Source organism: Phyllobates terribilis, unplaced genomic scaffold (genome assembly GCF_046119375.1).
Source record: "Phyllobates terribilis strain yellow unplaced genomic scaffold, ASM4611937v1 Scaffold_222__1_contigs__length_3263388, whole genome shotgun sequence".
NCBI lineage: Eukaryota > Metazoa > Chordata > Amphibia > Anura > Dendrobatidae > Phyllobates > Phyllobates terribilis.
In genome coordinates, this window is record NW_027362982.1 from 3,180,586 (window position 1) to 3,192,500 (window position 11,915).

Consider the following 11,915-nt stretch of genomic DNA (forward strand, 5'->3'; position numbering starts at 1 on the left):
AGAAACAGTCAAACACTGAAGTTCAGCACAGCCAGAAGGGCGGAGCTGGAATATAAAGGCAAATGGTCACGAGACCGCAAAACACAAGATGGAAAAAACAAACAGGAGGGTTCTAACAGTACCCCCTCTTTTATGTGGATCCTCCGGATCCTCCAGGCCCAGGCCTATCCGGAAACCTCCTGTGGAAAGCTTTAACAAGCCTAGGAGCAGAGACATCATCCGTCCTTACCCAGGAGTTATCTTCGGGACCAAAACCCTTCCAGGAGACAAGATACTGTAATCTCCTTCTATGCCATCTAGAATTCAAGATACGAGAAATTTCATATTCGCCGTCTTCCACCAAAGGAGGAACTGTGACAGTGGCGTCCCTATCAGATACATCAACCTTTTTCAAACATCATTTGTATTTGTTTTTTTCAACAGAACAAATCATAGAAAGACATATAAAACAAATAAATCAAAGCCAGGATGCACATAATAAGGAACCTGTACACAGATCATGCACAATGAATAATGAATAAGTTCCGGTTAGCTGGCTTAACAAATAGACATCTAAACTAAGTATTAGCAAGTTACAGTCATCTACAGTCAATGAAATTAATTAATTAAATAACGATAAATTGTGATGATTATCTACCCTGCTTTAGTTAACACGTAAGAGTCCTAGGTTATTATTTAGATCCTCCAGAATATACCGTTCTGTAGAAGTAAATGGTTTGACAATTTTATTCTTTTCAGACAGAGAACAGCATGTTATAATAAACTGCTTCCATTTTGATAGAAATTTGCCAGCTTGGTGTTCTTTGTTACAAAGGGTATCTAATTGCTCTACTCCCATAAAATGTTTCATTTGGATTATTAGCTCTGCTATAGGGGGAATGATAGGATCCAGCCAATGTTTAAGTAACTTTTTTTGCCAGCAAGAATAGAGTATGAAGTAGTTTTGGGGGGCCTTTTGATTTTTGGTCAGGATTTTCTGGGTTATTCCAATGATGTAGTATGGCTACATATGGAGAGAGAGTGTATCCTGGGCCCCATATAGTCTTTATCACATCTGAGACTTGATTCCAGTATACTGTTGAATCAGGGCAGGACCATAGGCCGTGCATAAGATCAGAGTATGGGTGATGACATTTAGGGCATGCAATCATCCTATTTGACAAGGTATCTTTTTTCGGTATATTAAAAGCGTAAATGGCCCCGTGTATTATTTTATTCTGAGTCTCTCTCCATGATTCGTTTATAATGTATTTTCTAAATATATTGCAGCCTAATCTGATCTTAGTAGGGATTTCAATGTCATCAAGTTGCTGCTTCCAATATTTAAAGAAAATGTCTGGGTGTATCTTTAATAAATTAGATTTCATAGCCGAGTAAAGACTAGAAATTGAGGGAGTACCAGTTGAATATAGTAAAATTATATCTAGTTAGTTTTGAAAGGTCTCGAAGGTGACATCCTTTAAGTTTGACATAATGGATAATCTAATTTGTTCAAATTGGAGGCCATGCTGTAAGGGTAGATCATATTTATCTATACATTCTGGGAACGTCAACCATCTCCGACCATTTGGGTGAAGTAGGTGAGATATGTTATGTATACCTGCTTGCTGCCATTTAAAAAATAATTTATTTTCACTGCCCTGTGGAAATTCCGGATTCCGCCATAGCGGCAAGTGCTTAGAAATTCTGAAACAAAGGCCATAATTTTTTCTAACTGCTTTCCAAGCGGAAATGGTGTCTTTAAAAGTTACTGATCTTTTGATTGCTGGGGGTACAGAAGAGTAGCGAGAGTGTAGAAGTGCAGTTAAATTAAAGGGGTAAGCATAGTCTGATTCCAAAGAGTAATCAGAGCATGTATGTCTTTTGTGGAGCCAGTCAATTATGTAGCGAAAAAGGCAAGCAAGGTTATAATTCCTGATACTTGGAAAATTGATGCCTCCATCATCCTTGGACGACATAAGTTTGTCAAGGCTAATCCTAGGACGTTTTCCTCTCCATATAAAACGACTAAAGGCCTTATTAAGTGTGATTACGTCAGAGTGTTTCAGCAGTAATGGCAGAGTTTGGAGTTGATACATAATTTTAGAAGTACTTATCATCTTAACGAGATGCGCCCTACCTAAAAAAGACAAGGGCAAATCCTGCCACGATTTCAATTGATCAGTAATTTTTTTGATGAGGGGGGGATAATTTAATGTATATAAAGAAGATGGCAACTGGCCTATTTTTATGCCCAAATACGTGATATGTGATGTAGCTATATTAATATCATAGAAAGATTTTTTTGGGTAGTGTTTCATACCCTTTTCAGTTAATGGTAGCAATTCACATTTTTTTGTGTTTATTTTGAATCCAGAATATGAGCCAACATTTTTAAGTAGATCCAACACCAGAGGTAAATGTAGAAAGGGATCTGACATGAACAAAATGATGTTGTCTGCAAAAAAAGCAGCCTGAATTGATTTTTTGTTAAATTGGATGCCTGAAAAAGTTTTAGGGTCTGACAAAATACGGACTAAGGGCTCTAGTGCCAGATTAAAAAGTAAGGGGATAAAGGACATCCTTGTCTCATTCCCTTTTCAAGAGGGAAGGGAGAGGATAAAAAACCTGGGGTACACACCTGGGCTTTTGGAGACGTGTATAAATTACGAATGTAATTAAAAAAGGGGCCTGACAATGACATCTTCGTTAAAACCATGTATGACCAATCTCAACTTATATTATCAAAGGCTTTTTCGGCGTCAAGGGAGATAATTGCTGTGGATCCCTTTAGATCAGGAGTAGAGTGGATTTTATCGAGCGCCAATAATACTTTCCTAATATTTAGCGTGGCTGAGCGACCTTTAACAAAGCCTGCTTGTACATGGGATATAAGGTGGGGTAGAATGGAGGCCAGTCTATCAGCCATTATTTTAGATAAAAGCTTAATGTCGATATTTATAAGTGAAATCGGTCTGTATGAATTGGGGGATAATGGATCTTTGTCTGGCTTTAGTAATAATTTGACATAAGTCATATTTGCGGAAGGGAAAATGGGATTGCCACAAATTATTTTGTTGAAGATCGGTACTAACAACGGGGACACCTCTTCCGTTAAGGATTTAAAGAAGTCAGAAGTGTATCCATCAGGTCCAGGGGCTTTGTTTGGTTTCAAATTTTTAATTGTAGTGGTAATCTCCTCCAATGAAATAGGTTTATTTAATATAGATTTATGTTCCTCCGAAAAAAAAGGTAATTTGACCTTATCCAAGAGTGTATCAGAGAGGGGCAAGGTTTGTTTTGTTTTTTTGTATAGGTCCTTATAGAATGAGCCTAAAATCTCATTAATTGATTTAGGGTCCGTGTGAATAACCCCATTAATATTTCTTAATTGAAATATTCCCTGTGGCTTTCTCATACCTTTAGCTAAATTGGCCATCATCCTCCCCGATTTGTTACCAAACCTATAAAAGAATGCTTCTGTTTGAGATAAATGGAATTTTTCTCTCATATCTGCATATTGGTTGAATTCAGATTGTTTTTGAGACCAATGTGTTTTATTAAGAGGGGAAGGATCAAGAAGAAATGTAGTGTAGGCTTGTTTCAGTTCAGAGGACAGTTCACTATATTTTTTCATAACCCTTTTTTGAGAGAAAAAGTATACGCCAAAATTTTTCCTCTCAGTACCGCCTTGGCCGATTCCCACAATAATGTGGGGTTATCTTGGTGTGCCGAATTATCAGATAAGAATTCGCTCCACCATATCTTGAGAGAGGAAATAAATGAGTCGTCTTTGCAAAAGTAATCTGGAAATCTCCACAAGAAGTCAGGGCCCCGAGGGAAATCCTTTGATAGTTCCAAGCTCACTGAAGAATGATCAGAAATAACAATATCATCAATTTAGCCAACAGAGGAGAAGATACAAAAAAGTAGTCAATACGAGACCAAGAGTCGTTGGCGTGTTAGAAGCGCGTATATTCCCTATTACTGGGGTTCAAAAACCTCCAAGAATCAATTAATTGGCAGCTAGACAAAAAAGGTGCTAGTGCTTTGACATGCGAGGTAACCGATTGCAGAGTACCAGTAGTGTTTTTCCTATTCTCATGAACTGAAACCACCGAGTTAAAGTCTCCACCTATTATTTTGTTAGGGTTGGAGTCAAATAAGAGTCTAGTCTCCAATTGTTTAAAAAAAGGTTTGTTGCCTACGTTAGGCGCATATACATTGTAGATAAGGTTCCACAATACGTAGATAATGTTAATTGAATCAACCTCCCTTCTCCATCCTGCTGCTGACTTATGACCTGGTGTATAAACTGCTTATTAATAAGGATTAAGACTCCAGCCTTTCTATCTACGGACGGTGAACCATAGATACCCCCAACCCATAATTTTTTCATCCGGGGGAAATCTGCTTCAGGCAAATGTGTTTCTTGTAGAAGGGCTATGTCAGGCTTTAAACGTTTTAAATGTCTAAGGACTTTCATCCATTTTTGGGGAGAGCGCAAACCTTTAACATTCCAAGATACGATATACATATTCAAAGACTGTAAAGATAGACATGTTTGGTGAACAACTTACAAAATAATGATGACATGTAGTTAGATTACGTACTAACGAGCAAAGCTCGAACATGTGAAACAAACCCAAAAAAACAATATACAAAAGTTTTAAAGAACTGACCTAGCAAGAGCGTAAACATTTTTAACTGCTCGCTAGGGAAAAGACTATCTCCTGGGCTTCACTTCTGCCCGACCATGTGTGCAATATAACAGATTACATTTAAATTTAGATTCAAATTCAAACCTATCTCCCCCCTTAATTAAGGTAATTTATCAGAATTTTCTCAAACAATTGCCTTCATAAAAGACTTTCACTCCAGGGCCACCAGGCGTATAAAAGGAGAAACTCATTAAATCAACGATTGTTATAGCTCTGGTCTCCTTGTTTCGTGGGTCTCCTAGGTGACTGTGAACTAGAGGAAGTTTTCACCTGGAGGGTCTGTTCAGGACTGGGCCCAGGAGACTGTTGACAAAAGAGTCTGCCTTATCAGGTGAGATAAATTCCCGGAAAGAGCCATCAGTGACTTTCAGGCGAAGAGTAGCCGGGTAGCGTAGTTGAAAGCGGATTTTTTCTTTGCGCAGTCTGGTGCATAAAGCACTGAAGGACTTCCTTTTCCTGGTTACTTCAATTGAGTAGTCTTCGAAAAGCAGGATTTTATGGCCTTGAATGATCAATGGGTGGTTTAATTGTTTGTAAGCTCGGATAATGTCAGCTTTATCATTGAAATCCAAAAATTTCATAATGACCTGTCTTGGCCTGGTAGTATTGTGGGCTCCAGAGACAGAGGGTGGAGGACCAATTCTGTGGACCCTTTCTACCTTTTTACCTTCGGATAATTTTAGGGCTTTTGGAACTTCGTTCTCACATAGTCCCTCTGAAGACCGCTGAGGGAGCGGCCTGAAAAATGCTCGACTTTCCCATAGACTTACATTGGGCTCGTTGCTCGGATCGAGCACCTGAGCATTCCAATTTGCTCGACCCGAGCAATGAGCACCCGAGCATTTTGGTGCTCGCCCATCATTAATTATTACTTAATAATAAATTGGTGAATTAGGGAGTGTTTCTTGTTTTTATTTAACTGTTTTTATGTCTTTCAGGTTCCCATTTTTGGGCTACTCCTGATTTGCTAGATTAAGCCAGATCTTTAGGGTGTTTTTTTTGCTTTTTAATAAGTTGGTGAGTGAAGTGTGGGGGAGTGTTTTCTAAAATAAACTATTTTATCCTGTGTGTGTTTTTTTTATTACTGGGTTAGTAATATATAACAAACTGTGAGGAAAACAATGGCCTGGAAGGGGTATATTGATAATGTATTTCCAAAATGGGGAGAACCGCAAAAGAGACCCCTCTCTAACAAGTCATGAAACTTAGCCTTTATTTCATATTTGATTAAAAACGCCTAGGGGTATATAAAAAACTTTGTCCCTAATCTGCCTTTAGTATTTTATAGTGGTATTCGTATTTCTACACACACTTAGCGGCACTTGGGTGCCTTCTATCAAACGGTAAAAAAGAAAAAACTGTACTCATAGCACAAGGAGCAATGCTCTTCTGGCAAACACTGTCAGCAAAGTGAGCTTTTGGTCTTGGATTTTATCCTAAGTCATGTGATAAGGCTCGTTAAAGGGTCAATATTGACTTTTAAGATTGATACTTCCAATAGGTGGCACTACAGTTCTGGCTCTATTCCTCTCTGAAGAGACAATTTGCATAATTCCCAGAAAAACATTGCGGTTTGAAAAGTCTCCTCACTTTGACATGCTTAGCATGTCGCTCTCCGCAACGAGAAACGTTACTTCTTAGATAACGGTCTGATGCCTCTCACCCAGCCAAACCAGAACTCACACTTTGTTCCGACAAGGGGCAGTACCCCAAAACACAGTGTCGGCAAACTGAGCTTCTGGTCTTGGCTTTTATCCTAAGTCATGTGATAAGCATCGTTAAAAGGTCAATATTGACTTTTAGGATTGCTATTTCCAATAGGTGGTGCTAGAGTTCTAGTTCTCTTCCTTTCTGAAGAGACAATTTGCATATTTCCCAGAGGAGCATTGCGGCTTAAAAAGTCTTCTAACCTTGACGTGCTTAGCATGTCGCTCTCCGCAAGGAGAAAAATTACTTCTTAACACCATGGCTTGATGCCAGCTGACATTATGAAGCTGACATCAACCCCATAAACTATTCCCTCGTTTGAAACCATACAAGGGCAATCGGGAAGAGTCGGGCAAAGTGCCCGAATTGGCCCATCTCATAGATGGGAAAATTCTGGGGCGACTGCGGGCGTAGGCAGGAAGGGGGCCAATATTCATGGACCTTTCCAGCTTGGTATTATAAACCTGCACCTGTCTGCTTTACTTGGGCTGGTTATCAAAAATAGGGAGGACCCCACATAATTTTTTTAAATTATTTCTTTATTTATGATATACATGCGTTTTTTGCATTGCCGCAAGACCAATTGACATGCTGCGGCTCAAAAACACGCACTGCAGGTGACTTTATGCAGTGTAAAAAAAGAAGCACAGTGGACATGGGATTCTGTTAATCCCATCCACTGTACTTGTACTGTACAACACAGTAAAAATACGCTGCGTCCAAAACGCTACTATTCCTTATCGTGTGCACACAGTCTAAATCTACAATATTCATATTCCAATAAAAACAAGTAAAACCATTGCATTAAAAGGATGCTTCAAATTTTTTGATGCCAAGAATGTGCAAAGGAGTCATCAAAGCAAAAGGTGGCTACTTTGAAGAACCTAGAATATAAGACATATTTTCAGCTGCTTCACACTTTTTTGTTAAGTATATAATTCCACATGTGTTAATTTATAGTTTTGATGCCTTCAGTGTGAATGTACAATTTTCATAGTAATGAAAATACAGAAAAATCTTTAAATGAGAAGGTGTGTCCAAACTTTTGATCTGTACTGTATAGAACCGACCCCCCTGTATACAGCCCCCTGTATACAGATAGATAGATATAAAGCACAATGTACACTCTAATGTAAATTTATCAAAATCAATTGTTTAGCTGAAGCTTATGTTATGACCAAAAATGTTTAACATTTGATAATATTTATTCTATTATTTAACGGATATATTCAGGCCTGTATTTTCCGCTAGTGCCGAAGTTCTTTTTGCAATTTAGATTACTTTTTTCTTCAGAGCACCCGAATAGACCAGTGAGCGACCCCTCTCTTTTCTATTAATCATTTTTGGATCCCTCTCCTGGGACATTGCAGCAGGTACGTGTTCACACTATTAGAAGTTTGATAGCCTTTTTTCTAACCATGCTTCCCTCCCACTAATTCCTTCTATTCATTCACAGGTGGTTTTAACTTTCTCTACCAGCCCATACATCGTAGGTTTAAAGCCCAAGCAGAGACATATTGTCCATAGAGACTTACAGCCCAAGAGTGGCATATCCAGTGGTAGCTTAGCGTAGTTACCCATTATATGAAGGTTACCTTGTCATGGTTGATAGGCACACATGAATTGGCCAAATTATGCACAAAAAACCTTCATTTTGTAAAGTGACATCAGTCTAGATGCAATATTTCTTATGAATTCATGTATGGAGTGCCGAAGTTCTTTTTGAAATTTGTATTTTCCGCTAGGCACATATTGAAGCCAAGAGGATTATCTATAAACATCTCTGTCCGTTTGCAGTCTGCTCCCTTAGTGCCTGAGATCTGAGCCCCCAAAGTCGGAGGAGCATTTTCAGATGCAGATCTTTAGTGTGAGACTTTGATAGTATGTGCCAAATACGGCACTCACTATCACAGTCTCACACTTAGCATTAACCAGGTAGCCTTGCTTCTTGGGGTGCTGCTCCTCAGGGAAATGGCATACATGAGGAGTACCTTGAAAGGGGAGAGCGAGTGCTACAAAGTGTATATCTCCAATTTTCGATTGGACCTTCGGAACCAGAGCAAGCGGTACAGAAGTTAGACATGTCTGGTACTGGAACCACTTTGACTATTACCAGGTGCCACCACTCATTGTGTAGGTCTACTTGAGCTCTGTACACTCTACAAGTTTGGGCCATCTTGGACCTTCACAAGCCGAGATATCAGCACTGGAAAGTGGGTAACCACATCAGTAGACATGGGCCGCATGGTCAGAGGGGGATCACGGCTCTCGGGGTGCTGCTCCTCGGTAAAAGGTGTGTCTCTCTCAGGAGATGAATTCCTGGAAAGGAGATGGTCCAATCTACAGAATGTATATCTCGGATTGTTTATTGGACCCATGGTTCCAGAAAAATCCAGGTTAAAGTGAGATAGGGAAACCCCATTCATTCCTCCCATTGACTTAACATGGTCCTGGGGGTGCCCTATTCTCCGAGCCACCAAAAACCACAGGAGGGTTCAATCAAAAAGCTGCATAGTGAATATTGAAGCCAAGAGGATTATCTAAATACATCTCTGTCCGTTTGCAGTCTGCTCACTTAGTGGCTGAGATCTGTGCCCCCAAAGTTGGAGGAGCATTTTCAGATGCAGATCTTTAGTGTGAGACTTTGATAGTATGTGCCAAATACGGCACTCACTATCACAGTCTCACACTTAGCATTAACCAGGTATGGGTGCCTTGCTTCTTGGGGTGCTGCCCCTCAGGAAAATGACATACATACACATGTGAGGAGTTGCTTGTAAGGGGAGAGCGAGTGCTACAAAGTGTATGTCGCCGATTTTTGATTGGACCTTCGGAACCGGAGCAAACGGTACCAATTTTAGACATGTCTGGTACTGGAACCACTCTTGATATTAACAAGTGCCACCACTCATTTTGTAGGTCTACTTGAGCTCTGTACACACTGCAAGTTTGGGCCATCTTGGACCTTCACAAGCCGAGATATCAGCACTGGAAAGTGGGTAACCTCATTTAGTAGACATGGGCCGCCTGGTCAGAGGGGGGTCACGGCTCTCGGGGTGCTGCTTCTCAGTACAAGATGCCTCTCACTCAGGAGATGAATCCCTGGAAAGCTGACGGTCCAGTCTACAGAACTTATATCTTGGATTGTTTATCGGACCCACGGTTCTGGAGAAATCGAGGTTAAAGTGAGATAGGGAAATGCCATTGAATCTTCTCATTGATGTAACATGGTGCTGGGGGTGCCCTCTTCCCCGAGCCACCAGAAACCGCAGGAGGGATCAAAGAAAAAGCTGCATAGTGCGTATGGAAGCCAAGAGGATTATCTAAGACAGGGGGTGGAACCAGGCTTGGGATTTTAAAAAAAAAAAACATATCTCTCTATCTATATATATCTCTCTCTATCTATCTATCTATCTATCTATATCTCTAGGTCCGGTGCCTAGGGTGGTGGGTCGTGGGGGCGGAGCTAGGCTCAGGATTTAAAAAAATAAATATATATTTTTTTTTCAAATTTCCCCTCCCTTCCCCAGACTCCATAACAAAACTGGAGTTTTCGCCGGCATGTGGGGGTGGCGGTTATCCCTGTACTTATTCTTATTAGTGTCTTTAAGATGCTATTTCAAATGAAAGTTGGTGTGCGCCGGTAGTTTCGGGGTTAGTGCAGCTCCAGTCAGCTCCCTGAGCCCTCGGGCTGTGGCGTGCGCACGCTGCTGATGACCAATAATTGTTAACCTTTGATAATATTGATTCAATATTTAAAGGATATATACTCCATGAGAATGAATATTTGAACACATGGCGTCAGAAACGCGTTGCTGCGCTGTCTGGGCGTTATTTCATGTAGATTTTATTCTACTCCCGTCAATACATTTTGCACATTACTGGAAGCTGGATATATTATTCTTATCACATTATTGAGTAATTGTGTATATGTATAGATTGTCTTTATTCCACCTGATGCACATTATTATTGTACACTGTATATGCACTGTTACAATTATTTCAGAATTGCTGCTGATTAATTGTATAATTTGGCTGCCTTAAATATTCTGCACTTGCACTTGGTACTTGCTTAAAGGTCCACGATATGGGACCGAAACTTCACCACATGGGCTATTGGCTTTTTTTTTTCACTTACTTTGTGTGCTGCTGTATTACATTACTAGCATGTACCTAGAGGGCTTTCCTGGGGAGGGAGATGCTGTATGTATGTATGTCGGACCTGGGGAGGGAGATGCTGGCTGTGTGTATTTTGGACCTGGGGAGGGAGATTCTGCGCTGTGTGTCGGACCTGGGGAGGGAAATGCTGCGCTGTGTGTTGGACATGGGGAGGGAGAGGCTGCACTGTGTGTCAGACCTGGGGAGGGGGATGTGAAGCTGTATGTATGTCGGACCCGGGGAGGGCGATGTGAAGCTGTATGTATGTCGGACCAGGGGAGGGCGATGCTGCGCTGTGTCGAGCCTGAGGAGGGAGGTGCTGCGCTGTGTGTCGGACCTGGGGAGGGAGATGCTGCGCTGTGTGTCGGACCTGGGGAGGGAAATGCTGCGCTGTGTGTCGGACCTGGGGAGGGGGATGCGAAGATTTATGTATGTTGGACTCGGGGAGGGCGATGTGAAGATGTATGTATGTCGGACCCGGGGAGGGCGATGCAAAGCTGTATGTATGTCGGACCCGGGGAGGGCGATGCGAAGCTGTATGTATGTCGGACCCGGGGAGGGCGATGTGAAGCTGTATGTATGTCGGACCTGGGGATGGTGATGCGAAGATGTATGTATGTCAGACCCGGGGAGGGCAATGCAAAGCTGTATGTATGTCGGACCCGGGGAGGGAGATGCTGCGCTGTGTCGGACCTGGGGAGGTAGGTGCTGAGCTGTGTGTCGGACATGGGGGGGGAGATGCTGCGCTGTGTCGGACCTGGGGAGGGAAATGCTGCGCTGTGTGTTGGACCTGGGGAGGGAGAGGCTGCGCTGTGTGTCGGACCTGGGGACGGAGATGCTGCACTGTGTGTCGGACCTGGGGAGGGGGATGCTGCGCTGTGTCGGACCTCGGGAGGGGGATGCGAAGATCTATGTATGTCGGACCCGGGGAGGACGATGTGAAGATGTATGTATGTCGGACCCGGGGAGGGCGATGTGAAGCAGACTATACTGCAATCTACTATTTCTTTTTAAAACTATACTATAGCAGATTTATCTTAAACCTCCCCCTATACAAGCAGCTAATTAACATTTAATGTCTTCTCAGAGAGAGAAGCTTCAATACAGAAATACACAGCCCCCCTCCCCCAGCATTGCCATACACTGAGAGCAGACTAGACTGCCATCTACTGTTCATTTATAAGAATACACCATAGCAGATTTATTTCCACAATACATGCTGTTCACTCTAGAATATACAACAAAATACAGGATATAAGGGAAAATACACTGTAAGGCTGAGTTCACATGTTAGTTTATTGTTTAGTTTTTCATATCTGTTATTGTAAGCCAAAACCAGGAGTGCATGAA